Source organism: Sycon ciliatum, chromosome 13, assembly GCF_964019385.1.
Source record: "Sycon ciliatum chromosome 13, ocSycCili1.1, whole genome shotgun sequence".
In the NCBI taxonomy this organism is placed as follows: domain Eukaryota; kingdom Metazoa; phylum Porifera; class Calcarea; order Leucosolenida; family Sycettidae; genus Sycon; species Sycon ciliatum.
In genome coordinates this window covers 5,884,777-5,903,705 of record NC_088655.1, presented here as the reverse complement: position 1 = coordinate 5,903,705, position 18,929 = coordinate 5,884,777, and the positions used below count along the sequence as shown (strand labels likewise).

At 48.4% G+C, this 18,929-nt stretch overlaps 1 protein-coding gene across 1 annotated transcript in view; it reads right to left on the bottom strand.

Annotated features, from left to right (window-relative positions):
- LOC135829090 (uncharacterized) overlaps window positions 1-18,929 on the bottom strand; it is a 210,879-nt gene that overhangs the window by 70,927 nt on the left and 121,023 nt on the right. The window contains exons 9-10 of the mRNA XM_065341495.1: window positions 14,084-14,182; window positions 6,390-6,488 (exon numbers count right to left, since the gene is read on the bottom strand). The gene's annotated coding sequence lies outside the window, so the exon portion shown is untranslated. The remainder of the gene's footprint in view (window positions 1-6,389; window positions 6,489-14,083; window positions 14,183-18,929) is intronic.

Sequence of the window (18,929 nt, the reverse complement as noted above, 5' to 3'; positions counted from 1 at the left end):
GCATTGAAGAGCAAGTATCTCCCCTCCTCCAACTTATTTTTAAGGGGAAGGTAAGGCAAAAATTAAAATTTCACCAGTTGTAGTCTTCGGGGTGCTGAGTCGAATGGTCTTGGTCCGAGAAAGCTGAGATGGTCCCTTCCTACTTGAATCCCAATCGAACTCGCACATTTCCACCGAAACTGGGTGACTGCACCCTACTAGATGGGGATTTGTATGCAAAATGTCACTAAAAGCGCCATTTCGTTCTTATAAAAGCACGGATGACCGTGATTGGCCCATATGTTGTAGTCTTTTGGACGCTGAGTCGACTGGTTTTGGTCCGAAAAGGCTGCGATGCAGCGTTCCTCCTTTATTCCCAATCGAACATGGTTGAACAAGCGGTCACGTGCTCCTGCGTACACCAATCACCTGGTCACCTTGCCTGCAGGGTACAGTAAATATCGGATATAACGTGCCCCTTTGATTTTCGAAAATGTATCACTATATCCGGTGCATCACTATAGCCGATTTGCATGTTTGACCGACACATGGCACATGACTGCACATGAAATGATGCGTACACGCTGGAAAAAGCATGCTGAAAGTGCATGCATGCTCCGCGGACTGTGTACCGGTGCATGACACAGAGCAGTGCATGGCAGTGCAGTACGAGTACAGACTGTACATGTACTAGAACTTCGATACATCATGTGGCATGGCTGCTTCTTCAGCGTGTTCTCCAAAAAAAGCCTGAGCTGGATCCGTGCTCACGTAGATCGTAGATCTACTCGGTGTCCAACGAGTTGCTTAGAGCCAGAAATAGACATGAGTGGCTGTGTACGTGAGTTGGCAACATCATCGTGAGAGGCAACACAGCCAGAAACGGACAAGAGCATGCAGAAAGATCACTCTTGATCATTATATGCGATATTTTCCTGTACATTTGATATGGTTTGCTTCCTGAAGGCCATCACAATAAGCGATATATCGGTATAGCCGATAATAGTGTATATAGTGATATTTTAGCTGTATTTTTTCAGATTTGATTTTGATTTTGACGTGTTCTATCACTATAACCGGTATATCATTATATCCGGTCACTTTATAAACGATACTTACTGTACAACTTACTAGCCTGTTTGACCTTTTTTGGGTGCAGTCCTGTCACTCTAGTTGAACTCGAGTTGAACCTTGGTGTGAAAGTTGTCACCTGCTGGCGTGGTGACCAGGTGATTTGGGCACCCAGGAGCACGTGACCACTTGTTCAACCATGTTCGATTGGGAATAAAGGAGGAACGCTGCATCGCAGCCTTTTCGGACCAAAACCAGTCGACTCAGCGTCCAAAAGACTACAACATATGGGCCAATCGCGGTCATCCGTGCTTTTATAAGAACGAAATGGCGCTTTTAGTGACATTTTGCATACAAATCCCCATCGAGTAGGGCGCAGTCACCCAGTTTCGGTGGAAGTGTGCGAGTTCGATAGGGATTCAAGTAGGAAGGGAGCGTCTCAGCTTTCTCTGACCAAGACCATTCGACTCAGCACCCCGGAGACTGCAACTGGTGAAATTTTAATTTTTGCCTTAACTTCCCCTTTAAGCGCTTACCAAAGTGTGTGGCATCTTGCACCTGCATGATTGTGATTACAGGCAAGCCACATTATCATTATCATCCTTTCACACAGCCTTGCTTGCCTTCCTGCCATATCATATTTCTTTTCTCACTCACGGACCATGTGAGTTTGGCACATTTTCCATCCAGGACTTTTGCATCCACCAGACCTCAAACCTTCACAGATTCCTTCCTATGCTGCTGTATAAATACCACACTAGCTGTGCATCACTGTAATCAGTTGTCTGAAGATTGCTATAATTATGGCATGAAACTTTAAGTTACAGCCATCAAGACGCGTGGTTTTTCTGTGACTCGTGTGTATCTATGTATCTATGTACAACATGTGGCAACATCATCTGTAGAAGGCGATGTGCATCTAGACAATGCATATTGTACAGGAGGCAAAGGTAGGGTTTCTCACTGATTAGGCGATGGCCATCCTGTTGGATGAGGCGAGCCAGAGTGGTTTGTGCCCGGGCGGACAAAGCGCTTGTAGATCACACAATGACACATGGAGTCCAGCACTCCAGAGGGATTCCGGAGGAAGCCGAGATACTGCGATCCTCGAACAGCCAACTTGGAAATATATACCAGATCTCTTCAAGACATTGGACTTACGAGCGAGTTTGAGGTGACGCAAGTAACTCATTATCGTTTTCCAGGCTAATGAAGCTAAGGAAAAATGTTGATAGGACAAACCTCCGGCTCTTCAACAACATTCTCAAAACTAATGGTTTCGCGACTAAACTTCCGTACCTTCTCCTCAGGTGATAAACAAGCAAGAGCAAACAAGAGCAAATACAATGAATTATGAACTCGGATGGCGAGCCAAATAAATTATGGTGAAAAAGGAGAAGGACAAAATGTTACGAGTTATGCTAACTGTCCACCAACCACCATTTTGTCGCACTCGTTGACTGTAAAGGATCTGGTTACGTTGGTGGACAGTTAGTCATAACTCGTAACATTTTTTCCTTCTCCTTTTTCACCATAATTTAATTTAATTGGCTCACCATCGGAGTTCAACTTTGCACACCGTATGAGCCGCCATGACCTATTCGGCAAAACGTACGTCATGTGGAACAACTTGTTATTGCACATAACTAGTCTATCATATTTACATGATACAGTGTAGTGAAGTTCAGTAGAATGCTGACGTTTCGGTTTGTCACAATTCGTCTTCGCTTAGCTTCCCCTTTCTTTGTTTACTACATAAACTTGAGCCTCCCAAGTTGGGTGGTTTGTTACGTCGTCGAGTTGTAGTAAGGCCGGTGTCATATAGTAGAATGATCCCCGTAGTGGAAGGCCCCCCGGTCATTGTACTATATAGTAGATTGCCCCCGGGGTCACTCTACTATATAGTACAACGACCCCCCTCGGCCGCTATTTTAGTAGAGGTCCGTGAACTCCTGAACTCCTGAATAATCCAAAAGGAGCAAGGAGCACACAGAAAACGCAAAGGAACACTGAACTTGCAAACTTTCTTCCAACTCCAAAACAAAAACAATCCAACACAAGGTGGGATGTTCATGTCTCCTAAAGAGGAAAAGTGCGCGACCTATGTACAAATGTTGTGGACTTTTCACCACATATTCCCACAATCAAGAGTACATAACCCCGGACTCTTGCCACAATCCATAATGTCCACGTGGAATCTGTGGTGTAAACTCCATCCCTTTCTACTTGCACGTGCGAAACGACAAGTCTGGTGGACTCTGTAGTAGAATGACAGGGGGCAATCTACTATATAGTAGAACGACGCCCCGGTCATTGTACTATATAGTAGATTGCCCCCGGGGTCACTCTACTATAATTATAGTACAATGCCCGGGGGTCCATCTGCTGGGGGGTCATTCTACTATAGTACACCGGTATGTCCAATAGTCTTACTAGTTTCGTCATCATCCAGTAACGTTTGGCATTTTTGTTGCCGTGGCGCGGAGCTCGTGCTCTTCTTCATTGCGCTTTCCTTCCCCACTTGGACCTTTTTGAACCTGAGTCTTCCAAGTTGGGAGGTTGTTGGTTTGTGCGCCTTGGAGAAGTGTTGGAGCTAGGAGTCAGGTCGCCATATGTCTCAGTACTCCTTATCAGTTTTGTGCCATTTTTGCCGCAACTCTGCTGTGATAGTTGCTAGGACTTCAATGTACATAACCAAGAGTGGCTCCACAGTAGCAGAACAACTAGAGGTGTCGAGCATGCAGAGGACATGTGCTACATGCACGGTATTGAACAGCTAGTCGATCAACCACCGCACGGCTGCAACACACTGGACCTGATTATATCCGACCTACCCGTAGAATCATTGGTTTCTGTCTTGCCACCTCTTGGCAAATCTGACCATGCCTGTCTACTTGCCGACTTCCAGATCCGTGTGTCACGCGAGCTTCCCATATCATGAACTGTATGGAGGTATCAGCATGCTGATTGGGCCAGGCTTCGTCACTTCCTCAGAACCACCAATTGGGCAGCTATTGCTCGAACTGATCTAGACCTGTCATGCACTGGCATCTCAGAGAGGATCCTGGCGGGAATGAAGAGATTCATACCCTCTAAAACCCTGAAAACCCGTGCATTCGATCCTCCATAGTGGACCCTGAGTGCACTGCTGCGACAGTGAGGAAATGACGTGCATGGAGATGCCTGAGAGATGACCCGTCTGACGACGATCGGCAGTCAGCTTACCAAGATGCTAGGCTCTCAACGGTTGCTTGTCTCAAAACTGCGAAAAGTGCTTTCATGGCGAAACTGAGACAGACAATGACCTCAAAGTACTGCTATATCCATTATTTTCTTCCTATGCAAGTCACAACTCCTGTTTTGAGTTGTTTTTATTCTCTCTTTTTCTTTCCCTACTAGTTGCTGTTACCCTCACTGATCCTTATGGACATATATACAGCATTCCCTCTCTAGTGGGACCATTGTTATTAGGCTAGGGCCTGTTTTGGACTTCCCACTCTAAATAAAGAATACAAATAAAAAACAAACAAAGCAGCTGCCACCCAGTGACTGGTGGCACACCGTCTAGTGTGCCTCTGGCAATGGGTGTAGTCAAACTGTTCCGACAATACGTCATCCCGATGGACGTGAGTACACAGCCAGCGCAGACAAAGGAGAATGCATGGCCCGCTATTTTGCAAGATGACCTGTCAGCCCCATTCCCATATGTCAAGCCTCGAAATTAACAGGCTCTTTCGGATGTCCGTTTCCGTGTGGCTGTTGTCGAGCGCACCCTTCGGCAGTTCAACCCATCAAAGGCAACCGGGCCGGATGGGATACCGGCACGAGTGTTGAAAACCTGTTCTGCTGAACTGGTTCAACCTATTTCTACACTGTTCACACGGTGCTTCCACACTAGGATACAGCCCAAGACATGGTATATTGCCAACATAGTCCCTATATTCAAACGGAAATCAAAGTTTCTACCCTCCAATTACCGTCCAATTTTGCTCTTGTGTATTCTGGCCAAAGTGACGGAGACAATTATCAACAGAACAATAACTAATTTCCTCGAGTCGAACAACGTCTTCTCCAAAAGACAGTTTGGATTTCGCCATGGCCATCGTGTAGCCGACCTCCTTTCCAGCCTCCACAATCAGTGGCTGCATACAGCCGGGGAGAAAGGCGTAGCACGCATACTCGCCATTTACATAGTCGGCGCGTTTGATCGTGTATCACACCCCGGTGTGCTACACAAGTCCAACGTATACGGCCTACGTGGGCAACTGCACCAGTGGCTCAGCAGCTACCTCAGTGAATGCTACCATCAAATGGTCATTTGTGGCCAGACATCCTCAAGGCTCCCAATTCAGGCTGGAGTCCCCCAGGGCAGTATTCTGGGTCCCACTCTCTTCCTTATATACGTGAACGACTGCGAGGACCACCTACCAGCCGGTGCTGATCTAGCCTCATTCGCAGACAACACTACACTGCATACCAACATCACCCCCCCCCCCCCCATCCAACAATATACCACCCAAGCCCTCCAGCTAGCAGTCAACAACATCTCCCTCTGGGGTCAAGAATGGAAGATAGATATTTGAACCAGCCAAATCCCAAGTAGTGATTGTCAGCTTCCACCGCACCCAATGGAACATGCCACAGATTGATTTCAACGGATCTAACCTGAGGGAACAAGTGGAGCTCAAAATCTTCGGCGTCAGTTTTGATGGTCAGCTTACCTTCCGGCAACACAGCAGCGACTTGGCGCTTTGTGTTAGGCTTTCCACGTTTTTGACGCGCCCGGTCGCATCCGAGCCTACAATGCCTTTGTGCGCCCAGTGATGGAGTGCTGCCCCATCATCTGGATGTAAGAAGCCCGATCCCATCTTGCAAGACTCGACCGTGTGCAAGCCCACTATGCAATTTTTTGTCTTTGCCTGCGAGCTGTGTTCATTGTAAATAAAATAAAAAATTCACACTCGCTGACTGTATAAGGTCTGGTTACGTTGGTGGACAGTTAGTTAGTCATAACTCGGAACATTTTGTCCTTCTCCTTTTTCAGAATGAAATATGTCCAGCAATGTAGTGATAAAACCGGGTCAAAGCAGAATAGCTAAAAACAACAATGATTAATACGTGACCAATATACACCATGCATATACATACGTCATTGTTCTTGCTCTCATTTGCTTGTGCCGCTATAATACCTTGTTGATGCGGAAGGAGACAATGTACGGGAGAAGGTATGTCACAACATGAAGAGAAGGCACGGAAGTCTACTCGCAAAAAAGTATTCACCTGCGTAATTCTTCTTTCTGCTCAAAAAACGAGCATTCATCTGGGATAATATGACTTACATTATTCTTTGGTTCCAACGAATTTCCAGAAGTGAGAAGACATTCTACTACGGAAACATGACCTCTCTCTGCTGCATCATGTAATGGTGTGTTCCCATTCTGGAAGTAGCAGCAAAATTAAAGACAAGACATGTACACACATACCCACAGTCATACACATGTTGATGCACACGCACACATGCATGCGCACACACATCATGCATGCATGCACACACACACCCACACACACACACACACACACACACACACACACACACACACACACCCAAAAACACACACATAAAGACACACATACACACCTCAGACCCCAGATCTCAGACTTTCCCATCGCAGAAGCAATGGTAGCGAACAGCTACGTTAGACACAGCAACTAGTGCTGGGATAACACACACATACACACATTAACTACAACACGCAGCAACTTGCGGTACTGGGGAGTGCCGGCCATCGGAGGGAGAGGCTACGGAGAGAAATGCGTAGACACGGCCGAAGCGGAATGTTGGCAGAGCCAAGTATGTACGAGAGAGGATTCAGTGTCGGCCGGGTAGACACTGCCAGAGCAGAATGTTGGTGGAGCCAAGCTTCTACAAGAGTCTGCGGCCGAGGGACGGCCCTCAGTAGCCGGAAATGAGGGTGGGCAACACCCCATTAACCCTTTCACTGCTGGCCTAGTTTCATCAGGTTATTTCCTTTAACATGCCTAAATATGCATGGAGCAATAAATCTTCGGCCAGCATTTTAAGGTTATGCTAACTGTCTGGTCTCAGAAGTCCATTATGGCAGGGCATCATTTTTAGGCAAAATCCGAAGATTATGCCAGAAATTATGCCAGCATGATCTGCCAAGGGCTACCTGTGGCTCTTTAAACAAGGGTTAACATCCCATTGCACACACAATATTGAAGACAAGGTTGAGGCTAGACTGGGATTCACGGAGGGAAATGGGGTTAGGCTTACACCCAGGTCACCACATGGTAGGACGAATGTGGAGGGGGCCGCTAACAAGGTTAGGCTTACACCGCACTTCCACATGGTAGGACAGATGTGGAAGTAGGCTGCTAACGGGGTTACGCTTACACCCGGACATCTGCATGGTAGGACTAATGCAGAGGGGCTGGTAACCTAGAGTTGGGTGTCAGCTCAAAGGCTTGCGGGGTGCTTTGCAGCCACCCACTCCATGTGGATGCCACCCAAAAATGAAATTGCTGGGGGAGGCGTGAGCCCCAATCTAGCTGACCTTAACATGGAAACTACATGAAAGTGTACAGCGATGTTCAAGGACATAACTTTGAGTCTACAGCAGTTAGTGTCAAGAGGGCAGGTGCCATCAACTATGCAGGGAGCAGCACGGGAGAGCAAGACCACTCGTACAGAGAGGAGTGCTAGGAGGGCAGTGCAGACGCTCCTGCTGCCAGCAGTGCTTATGGGGGTAGTGTGGTCACCACGACCTATAGAAAGTAGTGTTAGGGGGAAGTGCTGTCACTCATACAGCAGATAGTGTCAAGAGGGCAGTGCCGTCACTCAGGCAGCTGACAATGCTAGGAAGGCGGTGCATGTACTCACGCTGTCACCAGTGCCTTCGCGATTGGCTCCATGTCCGATTCTGACAGACGGATGTATCAGAGGTCAGCGTTGCTCTGCCATCGGCCGGCCCTTTGGATGACGTAAGGTGGCAGGCCATTCATTCCGGCGGCAGTGGCTGCACCGATACGCAGGCTATGGTTGGAGATCTTCTGGCCAGGGGGAGCTCGGCGAAGTAAGTCGTTCATGTCCGAGGGGCGAAGCGGCTGGCGAGACTGGTAGCGGAAATACGCTCCCGCCACTCGGGGGCGCAGCTGTGCGTACTTCCCTAATGTTATTGTTGGTGGCGCCGACCGTCACATCGCTGCCCTCTCCCAGTTGCATTGTTTTGGAGAATGAGACAGCCAGCCTCACTGCGTTCTCCCGGATGCAGACGCGTTCCCGCGTCAACATCTTCTGCGGGTCGGTAGAGGCGTACTCACTGACTCGCAGGAACGCGTAGTAGGTGAGTGTGATAGTGCTCCAGAGCATGGCTTGGTCGGCCGGTGATAGACCGGAGTGCGACAGGAAGCCCTGGATTGCACGGAGGTGTTGCAGCGGGACAGCACGGCGTTCCTGCACCTGGCTGCTCGTGCACTGGTTGCGGGCGATACCCTGGAGCAGCAAGTCCAGTCGCCCGTCCTGGAACGGGGACAACGACAAGTGGTTGACGATTTTGTAATGCCAGAGGACATGGAGGTAGACCTTGACAGTTGCCAGCCGGCACTTGGATGACATGTATGGTAAAGTCTTGTATAAAAGCCGCGGAATCTATGACCTTCTTGGTGAAATTTTGCAGGCTTCTATATCAGACAGGCTTCTATACAAGACAGGTATTTCTATGTATGTCAACACTAAAACCAGGCTTATATGTGATTTGATGGGCCCAAAATCGCGGCTTCTATTCGAGAGCGGCTTCTATTCAAGTGCGGCTTTTATACAAGACTTTACGGTACGCTAGGATATCCAGTAGGCGGGTGGCCTGAATGGGGTATGGCGCGACACGGTGCAGGCTGGCGTAATCTCTCGTATGCTGTCACACCGGCAGCATACGACCGGGCGGTACTTGTTGCCACTCCCGCAAGGATAAGGGCCATGGTGTGGTCTGAAGGCGTGTGAGCTGCCGGGCTTCTAGCGACATGGGGACAAGAGACGCCTGGGGATGTAGCTTCCGGAAGCTCTCGACCTGCAGCCGGGATAAACGGTCAGCAAGAACGTTGTCAACACCACGTATGTGTGCTAAAAACACAACCATGTTATGCTTGGCACCCGCTAACAACGCAATCCTGACAAGTGTCATGATCTCTGGGCACCTAGACATTCCTGTGCGCCAGATTGTGCAGACCGCTTTGTTGTCACATTGAACTAATAGTCGACGCTTGCACAGTCGTTTGCCTAGCGTCACACAGATAAGGGCGCCATTCTATGGACAGATCCTTGTGGAGTGCCTCCCACTGGCCATACGCCCATTCTTTGCCCCAGACCAAGCCATAGCCATGGTCAGAAGCATGCGTGAACATCTCGATCTGTTTGCACCAGGATGGGTCTAGCAGTAGTGACCGGGCGTTCCATGACTCAATGCAAGCGTGCAACCGGGATTATATCGTTTGGAGCCTCTTGGCTCAGGCGCTGGGTACTGTCAAGGGACGTGAACTGGCTGGCCTCGTCGAAGAGCCGGTGGCAGAAAGTGCACCCAGGCGGTAATATTTTGGCGACAAATGACAAAGAGCCTGCCAACGAGAGCAATTCCCGTTTGGTGCACTGTACTCGGTGTGCCCAGGAGTCAAGGGTTCTCTTTAGATCCGACAGCTTTGAGGCTGTCAGCCGCATCTCCCATGCTTGGGAATCTAACTCTATGCCCAAAAATGTGACAATTGTGGACGGCGGGCACACGTTGTCAGGGCCCTCGGCTAACGGGACATGCAGGTGCTCCATGACTGCGAGTAACGTGTGAAACTGCTGACGAGCATAGTTTGGCGGCTGTGGAGGTTGAACTGTGAGGAAATCATTGAGGTAGTGCAGCAGGTCATGCACATTGAATCTATTCGTGGCTACCCAGCAAAGGGCGTCGGGGAGCCTGGTGAACAAAATGGAGAGGACATGTCATGCATAAGGCCTCGGTCACACTACGGCGAAAATGCTGCGTCAGCGTCAGAATCATGAGCTTTTCCATGGCAACTGACGCAACGCGGGAAGTTTGAGCGTCAGACGCTGCTGCGTCTGACGTGGGGAAATCGGCTGCGTTGCCGCTGGTGGGAGTGACGCTTGGCGGAAAAACAGTGTCTTTCAAGTAAAATTAGTTTCAAGACATTTGTCTTTGCTTGAGTTGAGCATTTATTCGACATTCGTCTGTTCAAGGTTTGTTTTGTTCCCTCTTTTTGTTCGAGATGAGTCCGTGGACCTACGAGGCCGAGGCTGCTCTGCTCCGAACCTGGCGGAAGAGCGAGGCGTTTTCTGAGAAGAAAATGATGTCGAGAAAGGACCAGTTGTTTGAGTGGGTCATCGGCCAACTGGAGCCTGTTGACTTGTGAGTGTTGTGTTGTCGTCAAGAGCCCCAAAAAGGACAACCAGTATGACGAAGTCAGGAGAAACACAGCTGCGATGCGGACTTTTCTTGCCTGATCCATGACACTACCACTGAAAATGGCTTCAAATTCGGAAAGAAACAACAACGATCGTGCACGCGTGCCGCGTGGACCTACATGATTGTAGTACCTTTCGTCTTCTTGTAATCAAAAATCAATGAAAAATTCGAAAACTTTGTCCGACAATTGTTTTGTATAATAAGCAAAAGGGCGGTTTCCGTGGGAATCCGTGTCGTCATTGAGTTTTCCTGGTGGTTTTGTGACGTAGACAAATGCGTCAAGCCGCGGCAGTCATGAGCTGCAAAAAAAACAAAACACTGTGTGACCCCGCGTCTCCGTCAAGTGCTGCGGCTTGACGCTGCGTCCAGCTTCAAACTGCCGTAGTGTGACCGAGGCCTAAGGGAGTTAACAAATGCGCGGTCAGGGTGCCTGGCCAGAGCCGACTCAAGCCGATCCAAGTGAACGGGCGTCCAGTGCGACTGTTGGCGCAACGGAACGCCTGCTCGCTGGTTGCTCTGTGCGACACTCTTGTGCGCCGTGTCCGGAGACGTTGCAGGTGCTGCATTGGTGAGCGTACAAACAGGGGTTTCAACGACACAAGCCCCGGTTGTAGAGTCGACACCGCTCGGTTGACGAGCGTGCGGCGCCGGAGACTGCCACGGAGCTGGGCCGAAAGGGCCGCACAGCACGGGCATCAAACACGGCAGTGTACAGTGTTTGTGGTGTTGTGTCCCAATGATGTGACGGCCGGGACTCGATGCTGTGGCGGAAGGTGCAGTCATACTCCGCAACTGCGGAAAACATGTATTTTTTGCTGGCGTTCAGAATATGGTGCTGATACGCCAACAGTTCTACTGCTCTTCCCGGATGCGCATCTAGATAGACGGCTGCGAATATCGTCCATGCTTCAAGCCAATTTTCGATGTCCGAAATGCGCCGGGACATGTGTGGCTGGGAGGACAGCGTGAATTTTCCGGGTGCCTCCTCGCCCAACACCAGAGCGTGGGGGCTTGGCACGTCCGTGGCGGTCAGTGGCAACAGTTGTTGTAAGTCAACAAAATGGTGCGTTATGATTTTGTCGATCACGCTCTGGGGTGCGCTTGATTTTTACAGGCCCTTCATCATGCAGCACGGCGCAGGAAACACTAGACGAATGCAAAGTGGACGTACCTAGGGCTGAGGTTGCTGTTTGCGCTGCACCTTCCAGACGGTCCAGTCGGTCCATAAACGGTTTCATGGCGGTCGCGATGGCGGCGGACATGGGAGCTACAGGTATAGTAGGTTCCTGGGTGTCCCTGTCCTCGACATTTTGTCGCGCAGCCACTGCGGGGGTCCGAATTCGGATTGCATCAATTCGGATTGCATCAACCGCATCAACCGGGAAAGCAGCTCAACGACAGCGCTACGGGTAGATGTGGAATGCAGTGTGAAGTAGCTACGGGTAAATGTGGAGTGCTATGTGCAGTAAACGCAGGCGGCCACGCGCTGAGAGCGTTACGTGCGTGTTAACTACAGTTAACACGCGCTGAGAGATCGTTACGTGTGTGTTAACTACAGTTAATGCTACACCTCAACTGAGATTTTTAAAACTTATTGGTTGTGATTCGGCTGGAAACCCTCTAGAGGTTACCCTGCGTACGTGCCTGGAAGGTGGAGAAGATGATGTCACCATCAATCATTGTGATCAGACATGCCAATGATGCAGAGTAGGTGGTCAACATTGACCTTATGAAGCTAGACTCAGCTCCTGTATTACCAGACAATGCGGATGTCCACAGCGCTCAGCCGAGCCCTGCCGAGAGTGACAGTGAGAGTGACACTAGTGATAGTGGAGCCTGGGGCCTGAAATTTGACGGCGGAGGCAGTGACTCAGTACCAATGCGATATTGTTCTGGAGTATTGGCGTCTGGAGGCAGGGTTGTAATAGATTGACTAAGTAACTGTCGACGCCACCTCATCTATCTATCTATCTCTCTCTCTCTATCGATCTATCTCTATCTCTCTGTCTATTCCTTTCTTTATATCAAACACATTTACTGTTGATCACTACGTACCAATTATTGTTAGGCTTTGTATTAATAATTCGCGCTGTGGTCGTGACGTTGTTCCTTTCCCAGTATTATTGTGCGTGTCCAGCATAAGCGAACGTGTGGACTGTATTTGTGCATGGGCGACTTGCACTTGCACTGTTGACGCTGCCGCGGGAATGCATATAATAATAATAATAATAATAATAAATAATTTGTAAGAAAGGGTTTGCTCCCCACACCGGAGCTCGCGCTATTCCGCCGACTTTACTTGACACTTGACTGACTCACGACTGCCATCCAGAGCACACGAGAAGTCCGTCGAACCTTCGACTCGGCAAACCTGCAAGAAAGCACCACTCCCTGCTCAATACACAGTGTTTCGGGGAATTCACCCCTCATCAGTTGAGCTTGAGTAGGCTGAGGAAGATTGTGCCTGTAGAGCACCACTTATATAGTGCTCTCCAGGCACAAACATCACCAGGGATACAAACTTACAGAGACGCTCCGTTTCCAGCGCGAAAAACACCTCGTGAACACCAGATAGCAGCGTGAGTCAGTGTCGCTCCTGGATGGTGAAACAGACGTCGAGGACCCTCGGTCATTCGCAACGCTGTCACCTCCAAACCAACTAGTCGCAAGCCCGCGCTGGGCACAACAGTACGAAGTAGTGGTTGCGACTTCGGCGATAATTTGTAAGAAAGGGTTTGCTCCCCACACCGGAGCTCGCGCTATTCCGCCGACTTTACTTGACACTTGACTGAGAGCGCGAGCTCCGGTGTGGGGAGCAAACCCTTTCTTACAAATTATCGCCGAAGTCGCAACCACTACTTCGTACTGTTGTGCCCAGCGCGGGCTTGCGACTAGTTGGTTTGGAGGTGACAGCGTTGCGAATGACCGAGGGTCCTCGACGTCTGTTTCACCATCCAGGAGCGACACTGACTCACGCTGCTATCTGGTGTTCACGAGGTGTTTTTCGCGCTGGAAACGGAGCGTCTCTGTAAGTTTGTATCCCTGGTGATGTTTGTGCCTGGAGAGCACTATATAAGTGGTGCTCTACAGGCACAATCTTCCTCAGCCTACTCAAGCTCAACTGATGAGGGGTGAATTCCCCGAAACACTGTGTATTGAGCAGGGAGTGGTGCTTTCTTGCAGGTTTGCCGAGTCGAAGGTTCGACGGACTTCTCGTGTGCTCTGGATGGCAGTCGTGAGTCAGTCAAGTGTCAAGTAAAGTCGGCGGAATAGCGCGAGCTCCGGTGTGGGGAGCAAACCCTTTCTTACAAATTATCGCCGAAGTCGCAACCACTACTTAATAATAAATAATAATAATAATAATAATAATAGGCTGTTGAAGATAGTGAAAACTATTGTTCTCCTTGGAAAATGTTTTCCAATTGTGCATGTATTATTGTGCGTACAACAGATGAACATGAGACCTGATACACATGCACTATGTACACCCATATAATCTTATTTTTGTGTTCATACACTAACAAGAATGCACCAGGGATATCCTGACTTACATTATCCTTTGGTTCCAACGAATGTCCAGAATTAAGTAGATGTTCTACTACAGAAACATAACCATTCCGTGCTGCAAAGTGTAATGGTGTGCGACCCTTCTGGAAGTAGTAATGTTAATGAATACAAACCGAGTACACACAAACACACATAAACATACACAAATACACACATACACATGACGATTCACAAACACATAAAAATATGCATATGCATGAACACACACACACACACACACACACACACACACACATGCGCATGCACACATAGACACACACACACACACACAAATACACAACCATGCACACAACCATGCATGCGCAAAAACACACACACAGGAACAAACAAACACAGCTAATGAGTAAAGGTAACACCGGCAATGGCATAGGGAGTTCTGGATCATTGTCAATGAAGATTTCTTTGGGAATTGATGAACAATTTCCTTGGACACAAGAATACAATTTTCACTAGTATACTTTCATGCCTGATCATCAGGTGAAATACAGGCAAAATCTACTTGTAATGAACATGGCATGGCACATGTTGTGTGTAAGTGTGTGTGCTCGTGCATGTCCACGAATGTTGAGCACACACACGCAGGCGTACACATGTGTGTGCGCGCATGAGAGCATGCCGTTTACTTTGCATAAATGTATGTAACTGCAGGTGTGTGTATGTGACGTATTTGTGTGAGCAAGGGGTACTTGTTTGTGAGTGTGAGTATGTCTTTCTCTTTCTCACTCTCTCTCTCACTCTCACTCTCCCTCTCTATTCCTTTCTTGAAATCGAACGTATTAACTATTGATCACTACGTATCAATTCTTGTTGAGCTTTGTATTATTCCCATAGCTATGCAGAAGACGTTACTTCAGTAACGTCTGGCGCTAGCCAGGGTCAACACAGCTTCAATTCCCGTAGCTATGCAGAAGACGTTACTTCAGTAACGTCTGGCGCTAGCCAGGTTCCACACAGCTTTAATTTTGTGTTTGTTTGTTTGTTTGTTTGTTTGTGTCACGCCTGGCGCTATCCTGTATCTGTCCCGTACCGTACCGTACCAGCAAAGACAGCTGGCCACAATATGTTTGTTTGTTTGTGCCATCGGCATGCCTGGCGCTACCTCGTACCTGTCCCGTACCATCAAGACTTCAAGAGTACGGTACCATTAAGAGAATGAGTATTTATGCGAAGTGTATCGGGGGAATGCATTCAGTGCAGTAACATTTTGTGTGGATTTGTGTGCGAGGCCGATATCCCACTAGCAGGCTGGCTGGGCCGCCTGTCGACCAGCCCGGGAATCGCATGTAGGCCGATAGCATAATAATTATAACTTATAGATGTATAGCAGGGAGTCGTATTATGTAAACGACTCCCTGCTGTTTGCGGAGATTTTCTGGACAGAAATACGAAGTAGGAAGACAAGTAAATCATGTATTTAGAATGAACGTTAGTTGCCGAATAGGTGTCTGGAAGCGTCAGCAAAACCATACTTTGGAAGAGAGATCCCGTCGTCTCCAAAATAATCCTGAACGGGCGAGTCAGCGCCGGTCACAGGAAATGTCGGAAAAGAGATCCCGTCGACTCCAGAACGCCCGTGATCGGCAGAGTCAGCGCCGGTCAAAGGAAACGTCGGAAGAGAGATCCCGTCGACTCTAGAACATTCGTGATCGGCAGAGTCAGCGCCGATCACAGGAAACGACAGGACAGACATCCCGTCGATTCCAGAACGCCCGTGACCGTTAGAAACGAGACAGGTACGGGATAGCGCCAGGCATGCTGATGGCACAAACAACCAAAAATATTGTGGCCAGCTGTTTGTGGCCAGCTGTCTTTGATGGTACGGTACGGTGCGGGACAAATACGGGATAGCACAAGGCTAGGCGTGACACAAAAAAAGTTAAAAAATTAAAAATAAATACCAAATAAAATATTAATCCCGTAGCTATGCAACAGACGTTAGTTCAGTATGGTTTGACGCTAGCCACTAGCCAGGGTCCACACAGCTTTGACACGTTACCAGGTTACATGCTTTCATTTCTCTCTGCAAAGAGCACCTAGGGTTGCCTGTAAAAAGACGGCAACGTCTGTAGGGATTTAAAAAAAATTCTACTACTACTACTACTACTGTGCATGATGAGCAAGCAAAAGGAGAGACAGTACATTTAGAAGGCGGGTAAAGATAAGACAGAGAGTGTAGGGAGGAGAAGGAGAGAAAAGAAGGAAACACGTTATTGGGAGGAGTACGTGGAGCGGAATTTGAAAATCATGGGGTGAGGCAGATATGATGCTGATACTCAGAGATGATCATGTGCCCCCGATCAGTCGTTGGTCTTCAAACAGCGATTGGCTGCAACCTTGAAACTTTGTAAGTTATTCTGCAAAATGGACCAGAGAAGACTCCGGCGGGCAGCTGGTTCCTGACAGGGAAAATTGCGCGAGGGTAGGCTCGACACAGGATGTTTCGGGAAGGGACTGGAAGTTCATTTGCCTGTTGGTGTGCGTGGTTGGATCTTCAAAACGTACTACGAGTGGAGTGGACTGTTTGGGATTGGGGCTGCTGGGGTGGCAACATCCTCTGTAGAAGGCGATGTGCATCTAGACAATGCATATTGTACAGGAGGCAAAGGTACGGTCCATCACCGATTAGGCGATGGCCACCCTGTTGGATGAGGTGAGCCAGAGTGGTTTGTGCACGGGCGGACAAAGCGCTTGTAGATTACACAATGACACCTGGAGTCCAGCACTCGAGAGGTATTCCGGAGGAAGCCGAGATACTGCGATCTCCGAATAGCCAACTTGGAAACATATACCAGATCTCTTCAAGACATTGGACTTACGAGCACGTTCGAGGTGACGCAAGGAACTCATTATCGTTTTCCAGGCTAATGAAGCTAAGGAAAAAAGTTGACAGGACAAACCTCCAGCTCTTCAACAACATTCTGAAAACTAATGGTTTCGCGAGTAAACTTCTGTACCTTCTCCTCAGGTGATATACAAGGAAGAGCAAACAAGAGCAATTACAATGAACTATGAACTCGAATGGAGAGCCAATTCAATTTCGGTGAAAAAGGAGAAGGACAAAATGTTACAAGTTATGACTAACTGTCTATCAACCACCATTTTGTCGCACTCGCTGACTGGATAAGATCTGGTTACGTTGATGGACAGTTAGTCATAACTCGTAACATTTGTCCTTCTCCATTTTCACCATAATTTTATTGGCTCACCATACGAGCTCAACTTTGCACACCTTATGAGCCGCCATGACCTATACGGCAAAACGTGCATCATGTGGAACAACTTGTTATTGCACATAACTAGTCTATTATATTTACATGATACAGTGTAGTGAAGTTCAGTAAAATGTTGACGTTTCGGTTTGTCACAATTCGTCTTCGCGTAGCTTCCCCTTTGTTTGTTTACTACATAAACTTGAGCCTCCCAAGTTGGGTGGTTTGTTGCGTTGTCGAGTTGTAGTAAGGCCGGTATGTCCAATAGTCTTATGAAGTACTAGTTTCGTCATCATCCAGTAACTTTTGGCATTCTTTGTTGCCGTGGCGCGTAGCTCGTGCTCTTTTTCGTTGCACTTTCCTTCCCCTCTTGGACCTTTGCGAACCTGAGCCTTCCAAGTTGGGAGGTTGTTGGTTTGTGCGCCTCGGAGAAGTGTTGGAGCTAGGAGTCAGGTCGCCGAATGTCTCAGTACTCCTGGTCAGTTTTGTGCCATTTTTGCCTCAACTCTGCTGTGATAGTTGCTAGGACTTCAATGTACATAACCAGGAGTGGCTCCACAGTAGCAGAACAACTAGAGGTGTCGAGCATGCAGAGGACATGTGCTACATGCAAGGTGTTGAACAGCTAGTCCACCAACCACCGCACGGCTGCAACACACTGGACCAGATAATGTCCGACCTACCCATAGAATCATTGGTTTCTGTCTTGCCACCTCTTGACAAATCTGACCATGCCTGTCTGCTTGCCGACTTCCAGATCCGTGCATCACGCGAGCCTCCCATATCAAGAACTGTATGGAGGTATCAGCATGCTGATTGGGCCAGGCTCCGTCACTTCCTCAGAACCACAAATTGGACAGCTATTGCTCGGACTGATCCAGACCTGTCATGCACTGGCATCTCAGAGAGGATTCTGGAGGGAATGAAGAGATTCATCCCCTCTAAAACCCTGAAAACCTGTGCATTAGATCCTCCATGGTAGAACCCTGAGTGCACTGTTGCCACAGTGAGGAAATGACGTGCATGGAGATGCCTGAGAGATGACCCGTCTGACGGCGATTGGCAGTCAGCTTACGAAGATGCTAGGCTTTCAACGGTTGCCTGTCTCAAAACTGCGAAGAGTGCCTTCATGGCGAAACTGAGACAGAAAATGACCTCAAAGCAGCTGCCACCCAGTGACTGGTGGCACACCGTCAAGTGTGCCTCTGGCAATGGGCGCAGTCAATCTGTTCAATGACGCTTAGGAGGTAATTAACTTGATGTGACCTTTTCTCAATTTTTTCTAAAACAAAGCGAAGTTCGCGTACATCTGCGCAATTAACGCATCCAGTCCAGAAGACATTTCACATGAGGTTGAAGCAGAATAGTTCGCCTCTTTCTCCACAAGTATCATTTTGATACTATACTGCACGACTATTTATTGCTTCGAGTTATAGATTTGAATTTCGTGTTCTTCGTTTGAGAATTTGTTTACCGTTCTGTTCTTCTATCAATACTCTGCATTCTCCGCGCCTGCTCTGTTCCTTTCTTCTCTTGCTATTATCATGTTACCTTTCTTCTCTGACTTACACTGACTGTCAATTTTTTCTAGTTTCAAATTGTTTCATCGTCTGCCGGATCG